The sequence below is a fragment of the Pinus tabuliformis genome, chromosome 5_1, assembly GCF_031772625.1.
Source record: "Pinus tabuliformis cultivar Carrire ecotype Pingquan chromosome 5_1, CPIR1, whole genome shotgun sequence".
Lineage (NCBI taxonomy): Eukaryota > Viridiplantae > Streptophyta > Pinopsida > Pinales > Pinaceae > Pinus > Pinus tabuliformis.
The window spans coordinates 780,623,271-780,646,135 of record NC_142305.1 but is presented as its reverse complement, the minus strand read 5'-3'; the positions used below and the strand labels follow the sequence as shown (position 1 = coordinate 780,646,135).

Here is a 22,865-nt window from a genome sequence, read left to right as displayed (position 1 = left end):
AGATACACGAACGATGTGCATATAAGAAAGGTATGCACATACAAGAAAGTTAAGGATATACAGAAGATGTGTACAAATCTTCCGTATATGCTCAGTTTCCGTATATGCGCACATCTTCCGTATATGCCCAGTTTCCGTATATGCGCACATCTTCCGTATATGCACAGTTTCCGTATATGCGCAATTTATGTATATGGAATTTGCACATATACGATGCAGAAGCATAAACGAAGATGTGTACAAATTCCATATACAGAAATTTGGCATATACGGAAACTGTGCATATACAGAAGATGTGCGCATATACGGAAACTAGGCATATACGGAAGACATTTTGCATCGTATATGCGTAAATTCCATATACATAAATTGCGCATATACGGAAACTGTGCATATATGGAAGATGTGCGCATATACGAAAACGGTGCACATCTTCCGTATATGCGCAATTTCTGTATATGGAATTTGTACACATCTTCATTTATGCTTCTACATCGTATGTACGCAAATTCCATATACATAAATTGCGCATATACGGAAATTGTGCATATGCGGAAGATGTGCGCATATACGGAAACTGGGCATATACGGAAGACATGCGCATGTCTTCCGTATATGCCCAGTTTCCGTATATGCGCAATTTCTGTATATTGAATTTGCGCGTATACGATGCAGATACATGAACTTTCCTGTATGTGCATATCTTCCGTATATGCACGTCGTTCACGTATCTTCGTTTATGTTACAGAAACTGCGCATATCTTCTCAAAAACTTTGCACTATGTAAATTAAAAAGCTAATTAGAAGATTTTCAAAATATAAATATAAATAAATTGAAAAAGACTCATCGGATAGATATATAATGTAGACCATTGAAATTTCAGTGGAAATTTCATTATGATAAAGTTTGATAGATATATAATGTAGACCATCGAATTTATTGTTAAAATACAGAAAATGTTTCATTGAACTAAAGATTGTTAATTTTCACATTTAAAAATTACCACATGCTGTTTTTGGAGAGGACAACCAAGGCCTTAGCTTAGGGAAGAAAAGAAAAAAATTCCATATTTATAATCATTAATAGAGACAAAATTCGAGAGGAAAAGAAAGATAGAGTCGTCGTTAGTGACTCACCATTTGGGGCTCTCTTGTAAATAAAAAGTTTTTGTTGAATGGCGTCGTTACATATTTGCAATAACATCCCCAATCTTCAAACAATGGAGAGACAATGCCAGATCCATATAATAGACTTGTCGAGGATGTCGTTAAACTCATTCGATGGTATTCCCATTCACCTTTGTTGGCTTTCATCGCCAAATTGCATCGGCAGGGCTTTAGAAAGGGATGTATGGATGTAGCCTAGAGGATGCAGCTCATTTTCCATTTCAGAAATCAATATCTTAAGCTCATGCTCAGCTATACCAAGGCACAAAATGTCACATGGGAAAGGAGAAACCTCCTGGCACATATCTAACAATAGATGATTAAATGGAAAGCTTTGAGCTCTTCTCTTATCTCTGTCATGTAGTCGAAAACTCCCTTCAGCACACACAGCGGGATCTGATTCTCCAATTTAATAATATAGTGCATGATACGCATGTAATAAGCCACACAAAAACCTTTGTTTTAGAGTCTAAGCTATGTATTGATATAGAAGAGGAGGATGCAAGGATTAATGATTGTAAAAGGAATGATAAATCTACGAACCATCATTAGAGTGAAGTTTTGAGAATACTCACCGAAATTGTGAGAGTGAAACGAACTTGGCACAGGTTATGTGAGAATGTGGTCACGAAGTTTATCTTGTACCTCTTCACCTGTGAAAGCTACGCACAAGGAGAGTCAGTATCTTTCTCCATCCTCCAATGGTGGTAAGGCCCAAGGGAGATTAGCTATGGAATATAGGCGCCTGGTTTCATCATTAGTAAATGAGTCACTGCGCGCTAGTTCACAACCATGTTTAGTCGAGGATTATCGATTCAATTTCAAATTCCAAACCGGCAATGGAACGGATTCAAGCTCTATGGGCGAGCCTTATACAGTGTCCAAAGTATGCTAGCTAGTTGTCATCCTCGGCTTGCCTTCCATACTAGAATGAAATAGCACACTTCGAAATTCAAATTTGAATTCAAATCAAATGGGTAGATGAGTATTAATGTCGACGGACTGGATTACGTAGTATCATGTATGTTATGTCCATGAAGTGCATTCTCGTCAGTATTATATGGTCATGGAGCAGTCGCTGGAAATAATCGCGTTATTTGTTGCCAAGAAACCAGGGAGATGGGAGTCCCCATATCGAGGCGGCCAAAACCCACTGTCAAGGTACTGTCTCTCGTACTCTTAAGGTGTAATAAATATCCTATAGGGGTGGAAATAAGGCTTGCCGAGTATATGACGTTTCCAAAATATTTGACTAATCACATGGTCGTCATCAATTCATTAGTAAGGACCAAGTATAAAAATAATGAGAATAGCATGAATGATTCAAATTAATGCAAGAATTAAGAAATGCTGCTAAGAGTATTTAGGTTGATAGATGTCGGTAGAGTAACTTTTTTAAATTTAAATGTTTATATATATATATATATATATATATATATATATATATATATATATATATATATATATAGATATTAGATATATATTCGATATAATTTTAAATCACATTTATTTTATATACTTATAAAATTATTATTTAAATTATTAAATAACATAATATAAATGTAAATTAAAATAATCAATTAAAAAATCACAATAATTTAGTTTTATCAACTATATTTATTAATATAATTGCAATAATAATAAAGAAATTATTAATAAACAAGTGTTATATAGTAGCTATTATACGCTGTTTAGTTTTAATATAATTAAATTAAACTAAAAGTAAAAGTATTAAATTTAAGTTAGTGTTAAGGTTTAGTATCTAGTTAATTTAAGTTTTATTGATTGGTAAATTGAGTATTTTGTTAATAGTTGCATTATGGTGGTGGAGAATTCAATCTTACCCAACAATAATAATGGCTTATTGTGCTAGTAGTACATTTGTCGTGAAGGTTGTCTAGAAGGTTTTACATTTTCCACAAAAAAGTTAGATAGATATATTTTAAAAGGTATTTGTTCTTGCCAAAGTATAAATAAATATTGTTCTTGCGAGATATATCTATGAAACATAGATTGAATATATTCCTTAAAAATATATATATTAAAATTGAAGTTGATTTATTTACTAAGTTATTTCTTATTTGAATTGAAAATTATTTGAATTTATTATCAATAATTTTATACTTATTTGTTATTAATATTAAGTAAAATCACAACTTTTTTTACTATAAGTAAAATTATTTGTTAAAAACAATTTTTTAAGTGTCAAACTAGTTGTAATATATATTAAATAAAAATTTATTATTTGAATCAATTTTCATTTAATTATTGATGAGTTTATGAATATAGTTATTTATTTCAACTAATAAAGCCTGCATGTACCAATATTTATTAATATTGAACTTGTTAATTAATAATATTTATTATAAAAGTAGTTTGAATATTATAAAATAGTTAAGTAATGTTTTAGTTAATTAATGGTTGATAAGATTTTATTTTGTTATTATATGAAACTGAGAAATTTTGTTGGTTAGTAATCACTAGAAACTCTGTACATTTACATTTACATATTAATCTTATTTATTTTATGCAAATATTTGATTAAATTATGATAAATAGTAATTGATAGTATTTAAGTGAATATGAAAATGAGCTATTTGCAAGGATTTTAATATAGTGATTTTTTATGAAATTTAAATATGAAAAATTTTAATCCTAAAATCATGACATAAATATTACAATTGTATCTAAAAAATTATCACACAAATATAAGTCAATCACCAATATTATGTTAAACAAAAATTGCAAGAGAAATATTACAAAATGAAACTTGAAACGATAAATAATTTTAAATATTACAGAGAATCTGCAATTTTCTTTTGATTATCAAACACAAAGTAATAGTTAATGAAAATAATACTTTTACTTAAAAAAAAATGCAGCACACCTCTCTTAACAACATTTACTATAGTTGTGGAATGCATTGATTGCCACTCTACTTGGTGGAAAGTTTCAGATTGAAATCCCTAAAATTTTATTGGCTCCATTCCCTGTCACGGGATTTATTCATGGTGTTCCAGAAAAAAGTTTGTCCATAGCTCATTCCTTCCGCACGATGTTGCAGCCCAACTTTGTCTAAAGCTCTCTCCACCCATGCGTAAGTGATTGCAACGGGCTTCATGTCTGTAATTAATTGAATTCATGAATACATTCTTTGTCTTGTTCGTTATTGTAGTTTTTTTCCATTGCTCTGTACAAGTCTTCTGATGTAAAATCTGTTGAACAGACGAATAGAGAGGGAGCAAATTACAGTATTGAGACGACTGCTTGTTCGAAACAATGAACTCTCGGCTAAACTAACTGCATCTCCCCCAGAATAATCGTAATGAGGAGATTGTTGGTAACCTAAACTCGACATAGAATAGAGAAAATGTGTAGCTGTTGTTTCGACGGCATTATCAGCCAATGGCAAACCAATACGCTCAAATTCTTCGTTTCCGATGGAATCGTTCACAACTAGGTCGCGCCATGAGAATTTCCTGGTTTCTTGAATGTTCCATAATTTGAAGGCTTCATCTGATATATGATTACTGCAGCCCTCATCGTTATAGCCATTTGCTCTTACAATTCCACAGTGTCGCACGACTATTTTTATTTTAACGGTAGTGGCTTTGAACACAGGATTTTGAACAGGAACAGGAGATTTTGATCTTGTTCTTCGATTTTCTGAAGTCCTGGGTTGAGATTTGTTCATTGACAGGCACAACTTCTTGCCCATATGAGTGTTCCAGTAATTCTTGATTTCGTTGTCTGTTCGACCAGGCAGTCGTCCTGCTATTAGAGACCACCTGCAAATACATTGTATAGTTGAGATTAACTCAATGGAAGATTTCCAAAATATTTCAAAACCTAAGAAAACCGAAAGTGTCATGTGCACTGATTTTCTACATACCGATTGCCAAGAAGACGATGCAACCGAATAATGAGCTCCTCCTCGTCGGGAGAAATGTTACCACGTTTAATGTCGGGGCGAAGATAGTTAAGCCACCGCAACCTGCAACTCTTTCCACATTGCTTAAGACTTGCAAAACTAAACCTACCCGCTCATTTAGCCTCTCAATGCGCATTTTGTTTGCAATAAAAATTGCAATTAGAATTTTACTGAAACTCACCTGCTTTTTTAGGGATATTTTTCCATCCATTGCTGCTATGAATTCGAAGGTATTCAGAGAGATTCATATCCTCCATGGCGAACCAAGCCCCACGGCTAAGACCCTTTGAACAACTAGGGTATCTAACCATCTTCAATATTCTTCCGTAACTCATTAAGGCTAACTCAAAACAGCTGATGGTCTGCTCTGACACGGGACTGGCCTCCTCGCTTCCCTTTGAAAATAGCGCGCTTCGAAATTCAAATTTGAATTCAAATCAAATGGGTATATGACACGGGACTGTCCTCCTCGCTTCTCTTTGGAAATAGGGCGCTTCAAAATTCAAATTTGAATTCAAATCAAATGGGTATATGAGTATTAATGTCGACATACTATCATGTTGCGATCAAGGCCGAGACTGAGGTAAATGTGCCGGAGGTTGGTAAATGTGCTCATCAATACGCCAGAGGGAGGCCAAAGTGGCTGCGGGCAGGGTCGCCGTCGAGGGGCAGGAGCACGGCAGCCGGAGAGGGATGGATGCGCCGGATGGATGCCATGATGCATGGTCGAGGATGAAAGGGCGCCATGACGTCAACCACGTCGTCTGCCGCTGTCAGAGGGGGTACCTCCATAGCATTAACTTTGCTATGGAGGTGGAAATAGGAACCGCCTTGTTGATACTACTTCACTTTTCCCAATGCCTCTTTCAAAATCTCACCTACTTTCTCGATAGTCTACTCAATGTCATCTTCAGATAGCAAGGTAATCTGAGTGGTGGTTACACGTATTACATTTTTCTTCTTCTTAGCATGAGATGTGCCTTCTTCTACACCTACAATCTAGGTTCTTTTCGTGCCTATGCACATTATGTTCTTAGCCTCCTCTGATTCTATCTCCTTGGATCATGTCTTGGACTACTCTTGTTCCAGATCCTTATTTTTTTCATATGCTTGGGTAGTCTGCATTGATTCTATCTCCTTGGATCATGTCCTAGACTACTCTTGTTCTAGATCCTTATCTTTTTCATATGCTTGGGTAGTCTGCATTGTTCCTCCCTGTTGTTGTTCTTTGTGTTGCATCATTTATCCGTGACTTTGGTTTATTTCTAAATCATCCACTTCAGGTTCTCAATCATCACAATCCCTCCAACTAGGCTCCCAAGCATTGATGTGTGCGTTAACATATTCAGTAGTCAATGTAAAAGGATATTTATCCCATTAATAGCGACGGTCCTTCTTGGCTTGAATGTAAAAAAAATCGGGATCCAACTTGAAGCACGTGATCCTCTTATACTTGGCAACAACTTGAGGTGGAATGTGCAGTGTCTTCTCTATCACTAACCTAATCATTTCCTTGTAAATATAGAAGGTGATGTTGATGTCAATTTTGCAGTAGGAAATTATGGTCGCCCACAAATGTTGAGATTGCACGGATGCAATACGTGTGTGGGAGTCCTCCACTAGTTGTTCTCTTCAGGAATTTCCCATTCGAGTAATGCAAATAGGATAAGTAATCGGACATAGTGGAATTATACGCCATTATCTAGTGTCTTCAAACAATCTACCAAAAATTGGTTGAGAAAAAAGGGTAGCCAACTCATGTGCATGCCTTGCACACATTTTTCTTTTGCTACAATTGCACCCGCTAACACTTCATATTTTATGCACTTCCTGAGTAATTTGCAAGCCATCAACTACGTTGAAAATTGAACAATTTTATCATTTATGTTCAAGATCAAGAATCTATACCCTCCTCTTTTCTTACAGTGTTTTGTATGCACCTGTTCTCCCAAAACTTTTACCTACATCTTATTAGTAAATAGGGGCTCTAGATCTTATCCTACAATTGGAAAACTAGTGATGCACACTGTCACCTATGGGGTAATCTCAATTGCATAGTATAACCATAGGTAACCATCGTCCATGCAAATTAGCAATAGCTTTGTGACAATATTAATTTCACAATTGTGCCTAAAATGTGGTATCTCCAATAAGTTCAAAATACTAGCTCATTCTAATCCCAATGTCTGTAGCTCAAGATAAAAAACATTTGGGTGTCTATTTAGAATGTGTTTTAGATATCCTTTCAGCTTCAGAAATTTCTTCTGGTCTATCATGTCATGTTCTGTATGCCTGAGCTACTCCACATGGCCAAACATACTACCTTACACCAAAACACTAGGTGGGATAAATGGCAAGGTCATGGTATACTTAGGATCTTTCTATAGCTTAACCTACCTAGCTGTGGGTTTTCTTGGCAAGATATATTTCCTTTCCAACCTAAATCCTATGGGCTACAATGATGATCCAATGACCTCTGTCACTTTGGATTCTTATATTACTTCTACCTCCTTGGGAGTTGGATGGGGTTGTGTAGAAACTGAGAGTTTCTTTGTGTGAGGTCTACGTGATGTTGGGGCTCCTGGAACTTGCACCATATTAACAAACTATTTCTTCATATATTATTATTGTAACAACCCACAAGACTCCCTTACAACTGTGCTCACCAACTCCTTCAAAAATCACTCTTCTTCTTCTTCTCTTGATTAGCTCAAAATCTCTAAGTGTATAATGAACAAAATTAAGCCCTCCATGGTGTATTTATAGTGTTCCTAGTCTATGTTTGATATTCTAGTGCTTTTATGGCACGATCTTCTATCATAACTCCTATGTGGCATATTTTGGCTTGGTGTGTGGTCAATCCCTGTAAATGTTTCATTGGTGATCATATATGACAGATTCTAGCAATCCAACCAGAATTTTAGGATATAAAATATTCTCTAGCAATTACTGAAGAATCTTTCCACATGTAATGGTCACCTTGTTCCTAGTGCTTTCCCTCCTTTTACCACTTTATGCTTGACAATTATTTTCCACTTAACCATGTTTTCTCCCAGCACTGTGCATTGCACACATCTATGAAAAATTCATGCAATACATCTCCTTGTGTGCAATATTTACCTCCTCGTAATGCCTATATTTGCTTGCGACAACACACAACTACTACTTCTATAACAAAAATCTAATACTACCTTTCCTGCAACACAAATAAAAATACTTTTTTTAAGCCACTCAGTTCTTCTGCTTGTAAGTTGGGTTCAACCTATCAGGCCTTTGCTTAAAATGTTTGGCATCTAGCATTAAGGGGATTTTCATCTCTTCAAATGCTCCTACTATCCCTTTCATTTATGCAAAAGTGTTGGGGAATAAGTCTTGATATTCTCTCAGAAAATGAGCCACTTTTTCCACTATCTCATCATCCTAGTAATCTCCTATAATGGCTAATTTTGGATCCTCCACGGTGCCAATATTAACTTTATTTTTCCTAATAGAATTGAAATAATCATTTGTCGCTAACTTAGACCATGATACTTCTTTATCTCCTCCTGTTTTTGGAATTTGCACATTTTTTGGGTCCTCATAATCATTAACTATTTCTACAATATGATAACACTCCATAAATTATTTCACATTCTGTGAATGTCTACAATATTATAACACTCCATAAATTCTTTCACATTATGTGAATGTCTATGTGCTAGACACAAGCGTATTGATTTGTAAGCATTATGAATTTCTGGCGTAAATATTTTTCTCCTTAGAGTCTTCAAAGCTTTGTCAAGTGCATCCTCCTCAATTGCAAAATAGATTGTGGATTTGAAACTCTGTGCCATATCTTCCCACTCTACTATTTCTTAGCACACCTCTATCTCAACATACCAAATCTTAGGAATAACATCTAAAGTATGCACAAACATGTACCCACTCCACCTATGGTATCCTTCTTTTATTCCAAGTACTAACACAACTCTTCAAATGGGTCATTGGATAATCCAACCCTATATATTTCATTCCCTTGACATATGATTCTGATCCAAAGTGAATAAACAACAAATTCTTACATTTATGCCATGTTTCTATGTTATTCTTGTGCATTGTCCACCATCACGTGAGAGTTTCTCTCAAAGCAACATCCAAAGCTAATAATCTTAAATGATCGGGTATGTGCAATTACAATTATTGTACAAAAGATAAAACATCATAAAAACCACCATACCTTTGAGGGTCTTGCACCTAAGTCTCGATCTAGCGCATTGCATGAGTAATAACTACACAACTAATGTGAGTGCACCTTATGGTTGATAGTTCATGTAATTTATCCTGCCAGTTCTCTAAGGCCTCTTCAGAACCTGACGAGCAGGAACCAATATTATACCAACTCAACACACCATCTACAGTAAAATTGACATAGTCCTCCCTTCGCATAGTTATATTATAGATGTTATCCAAATCTTTTGCATCTAGATCATCCTGTACAAACTCCACATATCTATCCCCTTCCCTAGAATCCAATGGTGCAATTACTCTAACATTTTTGGACTCAAATATCATCTGCCTCTTTTTCAAATTGATGGTAACCTAATTATCAAATGCCCAATCAATTCCTAACAATGTTGGATATGGAACTATGTCATCCACTATTTCTATCACTTCAAAATGTGAAAAACTCCTAACTCCATTAATATCCACTTTCACATTAGACAACCTGCCGATGGGGAATATTATGTATTGGTTTTCCAAACTTAGTTGAATAGGAGACCAATTCAATTTAGGATTGTCCATCTGTTTTTTTTCTTTTATAATTTTATTAGGCTATTGAAGATCAAGACCTCCTCCTTGATTGTATCCTCCAAAATTAACACTCAGTTTCCATGATTAGCTTTCATTAACTAATTATTTTTAAGAGCATTTCTCTTTATCGAATCATGGATCGCCATACCATGATGAGGGCTTGGTTATACACGTTGCATGGTTGTTATGTTGGTGCATTGTAAAACTGCATGGAAAGGTCTCATATCCCTCCATGGAACCCCAACATCTTATTTTGCTAGTGAGAATCATTGCAAGATTCATTGATACCGTATTCTCTCCTAGCTGCAAAACAAATGTCGTCCTTCCCTCACTGCAAAACAAATTAAGCATTCAAACATTAATTGACACACAACTTCGATGGTGAATACACAATTAAAAATATATATATTTGGATCGTATGTTGGTCAACAAGTCATCCCAGCATTTGAGTTCCCCATCAGCAACCAAGTTGTCATGCCCCTATCCTAGCGGTAGTCTTTCAACATCTCATATGCAGGTGCGGCACCAAAACCCAATTTCTTTTCACTAATACTTTCAAGTGTGGACTACGCCTAACGTTCAATACTTGGAATATTTTCTCTTCACTAAGCATTCATCAGTTATTTTACATAACGGAAACATTCATCTTTAACTTTTTTCATATATAAAGTATACAAGTGCATTCAATCCTTTAAGGGAGGGGCAACTCCCTGATAAGAGTTTTCCCACAATAATATAACAGTATATTTTTACAAGTTCATATACAAATCAGCCTCTCAAGGCAACCCCAAAATATCTTTGGCTAAACAATGCCAACTGCAATTTCAGAATTTCACCTGAGCTGTCATTTAGCTCAGCCCCATTATCGTGCAACCCTGCCCGGGGCAGTCTATCCTGTCATGTGGCCTTGCTCACTCTAGCTCTTCACCGTGTTTACTGCCCGAACTCACCATGCACGCCCTCCCGGTCGCGGGTCATGTTGCCCGGCGCTGTCTTTCACCCAATCACAGGTCATATCACCCAGCGCCCGTGCCTAACCCATCACCCAACAGTCCTTCCACCTGAACGTCATATCACTGGCTCACGTGTCGTGCAAGCCTCACCTGAACTCGGGTCGCCCCTCCCAGCATTCGTGTCATCGTGCAGGCACGCCCAGCTCATTCGGCGTTCGCACTTGCCCGTTCACCCGAACCTTCAACTCACCAACATTCAGCTCACCTGGTTCGCCCATTTGTCAGCTCGCCTGGTACGCCCATCTTTTAGCTCACCCGGTTCGCCCGAATGTCAGCTCGCCAAACCAACTTGCCCGCCTTTCAACTCGCCCTTCTCCCAGTTCATTCGACTGTAGTAACCTGCGGGCAGACTCGCCCCACTGCTACCTCATTACCCAACCTGTGGCTCATTCGGATCTCACTCATATGGTTCTTTACCTTGCCTTGGTGCTTCGGACTCCATCGCCTTCACCTCGGCCTTCTTCAGATGATCGCACCCTTTTCCTCCACACTCTAGCTCATATGCTCTTGTGTGCTTATTCATTGATGTCTCTCCAACCATGTGTCCTCATGTGTATATACACTTCCACCACGGATGCTATGTGGGTCAGCCTGCCCAGTCTGAACTTCCAACTTGACTGTCCATGCCCCCACTCAAGGTCGGCTCGCCCCCTCATGTCGCCCCGCTGGGTCCACCTACCCGACCGTTCATCCTATAAGATCACCTCCACGAGTTTGAAACTTAGCCAAATTTTCATCTCTTTGTTGGCTCGTCGCACACCAACTCGTCCCAACGTTGCATAGCGTCACACCCGACTCACCGCTCACCAACTCATCACAGTGGCTCATCGCCCACTGACTCGTCGCACACCAACTCGTCACGTTTAACCGAGGGTGCGTCACCCCAACTCGTTTCACGTCGCATGCACGACTCATGGGCGTGACATACCTCCCCACTCTAAACGGTTTTCGTCCTCGACAACATCCATCATCCATTGTCACAAAGTGTCACTAGCTCCAACACCCAAAGATGCTCATGTTACCTACCTCCACTCCAATGTCACATAAACCATCAAGTCTATGTATCCATGAACATGAAGTCTCCTCAATCCATGACTTCGATCAATTCATATCTATTGCAAACATCCCTGCAACACATATATCACAACTGACTCCATCATGTGTCGCCATCATGTGAACCTCTACATAATACTCCATCCAACACAACATCTCAGTTGTAACCAAGACATCTATGTGACACAAACTCGATGCACTGCATGCCCCAATGTCATCAAACTAGTTGGGTAGATAATCCAACCGTAATGCTCAACCCATGAAAATGTACCTCCCCATGCCACTCTTGGTTGTTTCTCAGCATCCTGTCACAATATAAACGCGATCAAGAATCCATCCAAGTTTAAAATAAGCCATGCTCAGGTCCATGTTATGCCCATCTCATTTGCAACATGCTACCCATGATGTTAATGCCAATTTGCTGCTATGCAGTCGCATTCATCCAAGCATCATCAACTTGTCAAAGAAAGAAGCCTCGTCTCCAAGGCCCCCTATAAAGGTGGTGTATGGCTTCCAGATATCAAGGCCCCTACACCAACCCATCTCCAAGGTTGTCTATCAAGAAAGGAGGGCCAGGAAGTTCCCTCCCTGACTTTTAACCAACCATGTATCAGATTGATGCTGCGTCCTCAAGTACTTGTGTACAGCTTCAACCTCTTCATGTGTACAACCAAGCTTCTCAAGCTTGTCTTTTGTCAACTGAAAGTCATATATGCCCATGGCATACCTGCAAAAAACCACTATGCCAGTTGAATATCTACCTATGTAATCTTCCCCAACCACTGTCATCGAAGAAGTATTCAAAATCCCTCCATCTGCAACTCCATGGTGAAGATCCTATGTAGACGTTGCACTTGTCAAGTGTTTCAAGATGTGTGAAATCAACCTTCCACCTCCATATTTTCTCTTAGCTCTTGCAATGAAGTCAACTAAATTCCTTTCCTTCACTATTTGAGTCATACATCCAAGTCCTCTTTGCTCCACATGTTCATGCTTCACATTTGGATCCTTTGGATACAAAGTCATAGAAGCCATTCTTGGTCTATATCCCAAGAAACTCCTCCTATTCATCAAGACCATCATAGTTTTTCCTTCAGCTGTAATCAAGAGAATGTCTCAGTCAACCATTGGTATGGCTTGCACAGTCTTCAAAAAGTCTTGCCCCAACACCATAGTATGATCATCCAAGTCAATGATCCTCAAGTCCAACTTTCCAAACCATGAACCCACTCTTACCTGAGTGTCCTTCAATACACCAATCACAACTTTCATGGTAGAGTTCAGTGCTTTGAAAGAACTCCACTCTTTTCCCACTTCAGCTTTCTTCCCAAAATATTTTTCTGCTTTCCTACTAAGGAAGCTATGAGTAGCCCCCGTGTCTACCAAAGCTGCAAACCTTTTTCCATGTATGGTTACCTGCACAAAACTCAGCCTCAAGGCATCACCATCCTCCTTAGGCTTAATGTTGCATCTTACTTCAACAACCTTCTTCAACAACTCGACCTCAGAAGAGTCTTTCGACTTATGCTTTGACCTGACTTCCTTCTTAAGGTACTTCAACTCCTTGCTTGGCTCCTCTAAGAAATTTGACCATGGCTTAGCTTGAGTTCCTTCAAGATTGTCCTCCATCGCATCCTGCTTAAGTGTACCAATCAAGCACACATTGGCTCCTTCCATTCAAAGTGAACCAATATTATGAACATCTTGATTCATGTTTCAGTGATAGTCCCTAAGTCTGTCAATGTAATCGAGCTCATCTTGCTTTATCACACCAGGCTTTGTACCAAGAAATTCCTTCTTAATTTCATCCTCAAATTACTTGACTTTTTCCTGCACCATGGTGCTTTTCTCCCTTAGTTTAACTCATTCATCCATGAGTTCTTGGAGCCTACGATCACCCTGCCGTATCTTCTCATCAAGTTCATTGAGTTCATTAGTCTTCCCATGAAGATTATTCAAGTCCTTTTGCATGTCTGCGATGCTGTCTCCCATGTGTATCAAGGGTTCCCACTCTTGCACAAGATCTTCATAGCGTCTTTGTGTTTCATATTTCCAATAATCAGTCATGTGATCAAGATTTCAAAGTGCCTTTTCCACCATCTTCATCCGTTCTGTAAGTCTTCAATACTTGCTTTACCTTCAATTGTCATTGGCTTCAAAAACCCAAACTTCAACTGAATCAACTTTCGATATCACCTGCAAGTGTATCTTCTTCTTCTAAATCGATCAAGAGGACTATACCTCTGATACCACTTGTCATGGCCCTATCCTGGCGGTATTCTTTCAACCACTCATAGGCAGCACCACCACCCGATTTCTTTTCACCAATACTTTCAAGTGTGGACTACGCCTAACATTCAATACTTAAAATATTTTCACTTCACTAAGCATTCATCGGTTATTTTACACAGTGGAAACATCCATATTTAACTTTATTCACATATAAAGTATACAAGTACACTTAATCTTTTAAGGGAGGGGAAACTCCCTGATAAGAGATTGCCCACAATAATATAATAGTATATTCTTACAAGTTCATATACAAATCAGTGTCTCAAGGAAACCCCAAAATATCTTTGGCCAAACAATGCCAAACTGCAATTTCAGAATTTCACCTGATCTGTCGTTCAACTCAGCCCCACTATCATGCAACCTTTCCATGCGGCCTTTCCGACTCTAACTCTTCACCATGTCACCTGCCTGAATTCACTGTGCATGCCCCTCCTGGTCGCGGGTCGTGTTGCTCATCACTGTCGTTCACCCAGTCGCGGGTCGTATCATCCGACACCTGTTCCTAACCCACCTCTTGGCGCTCCTTCCGCATGACCATCATATCACCAGCTCGCCGGTCATGCAAGCCTCACCCGAACTTGGGTCGCCCTGCCCAGCCTTCTTGTTGTCGTGCAGGCGTGCCCAACTTGTCTGGCACTCGCACTTGCCCATTTACTCTTTCACCTGGACCTTCAACTCATCGACTGTCAGCTCAGCCGGTTCGCCTGTCTATCAGCTCGCCGACTGTCAGCTCACCTGGTTCGCCCATCTGTTAGCTCGCCGGGTCCACTCGTCTGTCAGCTCACCCTGTTCGCTCGATCGTCAACTCACCAAACCAACTCGCTCACCTGTCAGCTCGCCCTTCGCCCGGTTCACCCAACTGTAGTAACCCGCAAGCATACTCGCCCCACTACTACCTAGTTACCATACCTGCGGCTCGTTTGACTCTCACTCGTCTGGTTCTTTACCTCGCCTTGGTGCTTCAGACTCCACCTCCTGCACCTCGGCCTTCTTTGTATGCTCTCACCCTTTTCCTCCATAGTCTAGCTCGTATGCTCTTGTGTGCTTGTTCATTGATGTCTCTCCACCCATGCATCCTCATGTGTATATACACTTCCACCATGGATGTTATGTGGGTCGGCCTGCCCAAGCTGACCTTCAAACTTGACTATCCATGCCCCCACTCAAGGTCGGCTCGCCCCCTCATGTCACCCCACCGGGTCCACCTACCCGACCGCTCACCCTCTAAGGTCGCCTCCACGAGTTTGACACTTAGCCAAATTTTCATCTCTTGGCTCGTCGCACGCCAACTCATCCCAACATCACATAATGTCGCATGCCAACTCGTCCCAACGTCGCATAACGTCGCACTCGACTCGCCGCTCACCAATTCGTCGCACCGCTCGTCACCCACATACTCATCTCACGCCAGCTCGTCGCGTTTAACCGAGGGCGTGTTGCCCCAACTCGTTGCACATTGTATGCATGAATCATGGGCGTGACATACTCCCCCACTCTAAATGGTTGTCGTCCTCAACAACATCCATCATCCATCGTTGCAAATTGTTGCTAGCTTCAACACCCAAAGATGCTCATGCTTCCTACCTCTGCTCCAATGTCACATAAACCATCAAGTCTATGTCTCCATAAACAGGAAGTCTCCTCAATCCATGACTTCGGCCAGTTCATATCTATTGCAAACATCCCTGCAACATATATATCACAATTGACTCCATCATGTGAACCTCTGCATAATACTCCATCCAACACAACATCTAATTCATAACCAAGACATCTATCTGAAACAAACACGGTTCACTGCCTGCCCCCATGTCATCAAACTAGTTGGGTAGCTAATCCAATCGTAATTCTCAACACATGAGAACATACCTCTACATGCCACCATTGGTTGTTTCTCAGCATCCTGTCACAATATCAACTCGATCAAAAATCCATCCAAGTGTAAAATAAGCCATGCTCAGGTCCATGTTATGCCCATCTCATCCACAACATGCTACCCATGATGCTAATGCCAATGTGCTGCTATGTAGTTGCATTCATCCAAGAATCATCAACCTGTCAAAGAAAGAATCCTCGTCTCTAAGGTCCCCTATAAATATGGTGCAGTTCTTCTAGATATCAAGGCCCCTGCACCAACCCATCTCCAAGGTTGTCTATCGAGAAAGGAGGGCTAGGAAGTTCCCTCCCTAACTCTCGTCCACCCATGTATCGGATTGATGTTGCGTCCTCAAGTACTTGTGTACAACTTTGACCTCTTCATGTGTACAACCAAGCTTCTCAAGCTTGTATTTCGTCAACTGAAAGTCATATATGCCCATGGCATACCTTCAAAAATCCACTATGCCAGCCGGATCTCTACCTATTTAATCTTCCCCAACCACTGCCATCGAAGAAGTATTCTAACTCCCTCCATCTGCAACTCCATGGTGAAGATCCTCTGTCGAAGATGCACCTGTCAAGTGTTTCAAGATGTGTGAAATCGACCTTCCACCTCCATATTTTCTCTTAGCTCTTGCAACGAAGTCAACTAACTTCCTTTCCTTTGTTGTTTGAGTCATACATCCAAATTCTCTTTGCTCCACATGTTCATGCTTCACATTTGGATCATTTGGATATAAAGTCATAAAATCCATTCCTGGTCTATATCCCAAGCAACTCCTCCTATTCATCAGGACCATCATAGATTTTCTTTCAGCTGTAATCAAGAGAATGTCTTGGTCCACCTTTGGTATGGCTTGTGCAGCCTTCAAAAAGTCTTTCCTCAGCACCATAGTATGATCATCCAAGTCAACGATCCTCAAGTCCAACTTTACAAACCATGAACCTACTCTTACCTGAGTGTCCTTCAATACACTAGTCGCATCTTTCATGGTAGAGTTCACCACTTTGAAAGCACTCCACTCTCTTCCCACTTCATCTTTCTTCCCAAAAGATTTTGTTTCTTTCCTACTAAGGAAGCTATGAGTAGCCCCCATGTCCACCAAAGCTACAAACCTTTTGCCATGTATGATTACCTGCACAAAACTCAGCTTCAAGGCATCACCATCCTCCTAAGGCTTAATCTTGCGTCTTACTTTAGCAACCTTCTTCAACAACTCGACCTCAGAAGAGTCTTTCGACTTATGCTTTGACCTGACTTCCTTCTTAAGGTACTTCAACTCCTTGCTTGGCTCCTTTAAGCAATTCGAACTAGGCTCAGCTTGAGTTCCTTCAAGCTTTTCCTCCATCGCATCTTTCTTAAGTGCACCAATCAAGCACACATTGACTCCTTCCATTTGAAGTGAACCAATCTTCCAAACATCTTTCTTCATGTTTTGGTGATAGTCCCCAAGTCTGTCAATGTAATCGAGCTCATCTTTCTCTATCACAACGGACTTTGTAGCAAGAAAGTCCTTAATTTCATCCTCAAATTCCTTGAATTTTTCCTGTACCATGGTGCTTTTCTCCCTTAGTCGAACTCGTTCATCCATGAGTTCTTGGAGCCTACAATCACCCTATCATATCTTCTCATTAAGTTCATTGAGTTCATTAGTCTTCCCATGAATATTATTCAAGTCCTTCCGCATGTCTTCTATCCTATCTCCCATGTGTATCAAGTGTTCCCACTCTTGCACAAGAGCTTCATAGTGTCTATTTGTTTCATCATTCTAATAATTAGTCATGTCTTCTAGCTTTCGAAGGGCCCTTTCAACCATCTTCATCCGTTATGTAAGTCTTCAATACCTGCTTTACCTTCAACGGTCATCAGCTTCAAAAACCCAAACTTCAACTGAATCAACTTTTTATATCACCTGCAAGTGTATCTTCTTCTTTGAAATCAATCAAGAGGACTATACCTCTGATGCCACTTGTCATACCCCTATCTTGGCAGTAGTATTTCAACCACTCATAGGCAGGTGCAGCACCACCTCTCGATTTCTTTTCACTAATACTTTCAAGTGTGGACTATGCCTAACATTCAATACTTAGAATATTTTCACTTAACTAAGCATTCATCAGTTATTTTACATAGCGGAAACATTCATATTTAACTTTATTCACATATAAAGTATACAAATACACTTAATATTTTAAGGGAGGGGAAACTCCTTGATAAGAGCTTTCCCACAATAATATAATAGTATATTTTTACAAGTTCATATACAAATCAACCTCTCAAGGCAACCCCAAAATATCTTTGGCCAAACAATGCCAAACTGCAATTTCAGAATTTCACCTGCGCTGCCATTCAACTCGGCCCTACTATCGTGCAACCTTCCCCAGGGCAGTTCGCCGCGTCGTGCAACCTTGCCCACTCTAACTCTTCATTGTGTCGCCTACCTCAACTCACTATGCATGCCCCTCCCGATCGCGGGTCGCGTTGCTTGTCACTGTTGTTCACCCAGTCGCGGGTCGCGTTGCTCGTCACTGTTGTTCACCCGGTCGCGGGTCGCGTTGCTCATCACTGTTGTTCACCCGGTCGTGGGTCGTATCATTCGGTGCCTATTCCTAACCCACCGTCTGGCGCTTCTTTCACCCAACCATCATATCATCGGCTCGCAGGTCGTGTAGGCCTCACCCAAACTGGGGTCACCCTTCCCAGCCTTTGTGCTGTCGTGTGGGCGCGTCCAACTCGTCTGGTGCTTGCACTTGCCCGTTCACCTGTTCACTCAGACCTTCAACTCGTCGACTGTCATCTCACCGGTTCGCCTGTCTGTCAGCTCGCCCAATCCACCTATCTGTTAGCTCGCTCGGTCTGCCTGAATGTCATCTCACCAAACCAACTCGTCCACCTGTCAACTCGTGCTTCACCCGGTTCACCCAACTGTAGCAACCTGCAGGCAAAGTCGCCCCACTGTTACCTGGTTACCCGACCTGTGACTCATTCGACTCTTGCTTGTCTAGTTCTTTACCTCGCCTTGTTGCTTCAGACTCCACCGCTTGCACCTCGGCCTTCTTCGTATGCTCACACCCTTTTCCTCCACACTCTAGCTCGTATGCTCTTGTGTGCTTATTCGTTGATGTCTCTCCACCCATGCATCCTCATGTGTATGCCCCATGTTTGTTGACTGTCCATGCCCCCACTCAAGGTCGGCTACCCCCCTCATGTCTCCCCGCCAGGTCCACCTACCCGTCCACCCATCCTATAAGGTTGCCTCCACGAATTTGACACTTAGCCAAATTTTCATCTCTTCATTGGCTCGTCGCACGCCAACTTGTCTCAACGTCTCATAACGTTGAACCAGACTCGCCGCTCACCAACTCGTCACACCAGCTCGTCACCCACGGACTCGTCGCACACCAACTTGTCATGTTTAACCGAGGGTGCATCACCCCCAACTCGTCACACGTCGCATGCACGACTCATGGGCGTGACACAATTAGTAAAGCCTCCGAGATTTTTACGCACGTGTGAATTGTGTTATGTTGGCGTCAAAAACAATTCGAAATTTTATTTCTTATTCGCCCCCAATGCAATCACATGTTCCCTTAAATACATTTCAAAAAACGTGAGCCCAATGAGTTTTAATATAATATATGTTGTAAATTATATATTTTATATTAAAACATTTACAAAAATGTTTATTCACGTAAGATGACTATGTTACAAAAGAAAGGTTTTTTGGGCTTTTGACTCTTTTAAGGGTGTCTACTTGATCCCTTGTTCTTGTGGGACCCCCTATATCGGGGAAACAGGGTGCTCCATCCATCAGAGAATTAGCGAACATGCAGCTAACCTAAGACATGGGAGAACCAAGTCTTCAGCGTTAGCAGAGCATGTGGATAAGACCAAGCATTAGGTTTGTATAGAGGAGGCCAAGGTTATTGCCAAAGTGGCTCATTTCCATCATCGTAAATTCAAGGAAGTGATTGAAATTGAAAGAAGGCCTAATAATCTCAATAGAGATGATGGCTGGAAGATCAGTAGCTGTTGGATCCCTGCCATATCTTCCTAGTCTTTCTTCCCCCCGCCGCCCTCTTTTTATCCTTTTCGAGCTTTCACTGTCCCCCTTGGAGCCTTCTCTCTTTCTTCCTCCTAGGGTGTCTTCTTCTTGCTCTGTGGTTTTCTTTTCTTCCTTTTCCTGACCTCCTCCTTTTGATTTTGTGTCGGTTTATATATATATATATATATATATATATATATAATTTTATTCCAGTATATTTAGATATTATTTATTTATGTATTTATTTATTTTTATTTTTTATTTTTATGTTTAATTTATTTATTTTCATCTAACTTTATACTTATCCTTCTAATATATATTTATATTTATTATTAATATATATATATATATATATATATATATATATATATATATATATAATAATATCAAATATTAGATAAATAAACAAATAATTTATAATTTTAAGAGCTATATATATATATATAAATATATTATTATTTAATATATATTGCTTTTAATATATACTTTTAATATATATATATATATATATATATATATATATAAATATAAATAGATAAATAAATAATAATAATATTAAATATTAAATAAATAAGCAAATAATTTATAATTTTAAGAGTTATATATTTATATTTCCATTTTTCTAGTTAATTATTTTTAAATTTTTATGAGACTATCAATTTAATTAAATTTAATCATGTAATTTAATAAAAATTTACTCATGTAATTTATATAGAGGTCCCTTGCTTAATTTTATTACGGGTTTAGTTGACCTTGGTCCCTAGTCAAATGTAGATGTTGTCCTAGTTAGCCGTTGGAAGCTCTGCTCTAAGTATTTAATTGGCAAAGATAGATCTGATTTTTCAACTTGTCCTGACGATGAACCACACTGGTTGGTTCGAAACGCGTCGATAATGATTTTCTGAATGTGATTTACGCCGAAATATTTCTTTTTATAATTGATATATAGTTTAATATAATTACAAATACATATTTACAACGTTTAATTCATATATATCTAAATCAAATAATGTTTTATACATAAATGTTTAAATAAAAAAAGTTTCATATTATATTATATATATATATATATATATATATATATTTACAAATATTTTATTTTATGGCTTTTTATAATATATATATAAAAGTTTTGTTAAAAAAAAAAAATGAAAAAAAAAACATTTAAGTTAATTTTATATTAAAAATGAATTTATAATATTATTTACAATTAAATTAAAATGACTAAATTGAATTATATTCATTTATTTACAAGATATACTATTTATATATAAAAATATATTTACAATGTAATTAACAATTAATTAATGTTACACTTTTTTTGTTGATGCAGGTATGTCAAGGAATGTGATGGAAACAAGTAATCAATATGACTAATCATTGGATGTGACATGATGTGCGAAGTTATCTAGAGGGAACTCCAACCGGTGAAATCAAATGCCAAATGTGAGGTGATGTGGCAACCGAAGGTGCCATATCCTCTTCTCATGACCAATATGAAATGTTTCCATGAACGCAAAAGATTGCGAAGATGTGACAACAATTCAAAAGCATCAATCGTAATGGTCAAAATGAAGGGTGTGCAAAATAATGATCATAACCAATATGATCAAAAGCCCACGAGTCAAGCGATGAAGATCAAAAACTTCATAATTCACCAAAACAGAATGAAGGGTTCTCATGATTTTTGAAAAAATTATGGGGGGGTTGTGGCCACATCAGGTCCCTTCTCCCATTGGTCTGATGTGACAACTCTTGGTTTCCACTATAGCTTATGTCACTTCATCTTGCTTCCTTTACCTTGGAGCCTCCTTTGCAGCTGTTGGGAAAGGGTCCCCTAGAGTCAATTTTGGGGTTAAAAGCCCAAGTTTTGGGGCAGAAAGCCCAAGTTTTTGTATAAAAAATATAAAGTCTCTGCATTTTGTGGTCGCGGAGCGCAAAGATGTAAAGTGTCATAAAGGGTTTCCGCCCTTCTTTTATGTAAGTCATGTCATCTTTAGGAGATATGTCCATGGTCCACAGACCATGGGATTGTATAAAAAGGGAAGTCTTAGAAGAGTCTAAGTTGAGATTAGGTTTTGATACTTGATGTTGATGTAATGGGTCAGTGAGAGCTAAGTGCAAAGAATCTTAGCGTAGGAAAGAGGCTCTGCAGTTGTGTGCGTAGAGGCCTAGGGTAGAAGTCCACAGTTGAGTGCATGGACTCCTACAGCTATGTGCACAGGATAGTTAGAGTCTGTAAAGAAGATTTGAAGCATTAATAAAGAGGATTATTCTGGAATTACATGTGTTTGATCTATTTACTTCTGTTATGAATGCATGCGATTATGTTATGAAGAATATCGGTTTATGATTTAATGTTGTATTGATGCGCGAATCTATATGTTTTGATTTGTTATATGAACACAAGTAATAATATATGTTTACGTGGAGAACATCTTAATGCATGTTGAAGTTATCAGGTACTTAAGTTAATATGGGTAAATACTGAAGTAATAGTAATTGCAGAAGCGCGTAAGTGGATAAATCACCTGTTTATGGTCCACGAAGGACAATCGCAGACCTTTGCGAAGGTCTAGAAGACGGATAAGAGAAGTATATTGATAAGCCCTAAAAGGCTTATCGATCTGCACAAAGATGGATTTAGGGTATAAAACGACATCACTACCATCTCTCAGTGCAGAAACTTGGTTC

General features: G+C 39.0%; 1 pseudogene; it reads right to left on the bottom strand.

The window, feature by feature from the left end:
- Nucleotides 1-4,333: 4,333 nt before the first annotated feature.
- LOC149167269 (transcription factor WER pseudogene) lies at nt 4,334-5,409 on the bottom strand (annotated as a pseudogene).
- Nucleotides 5,410-22,865: the final 17,456 nt, after the last annotated feature.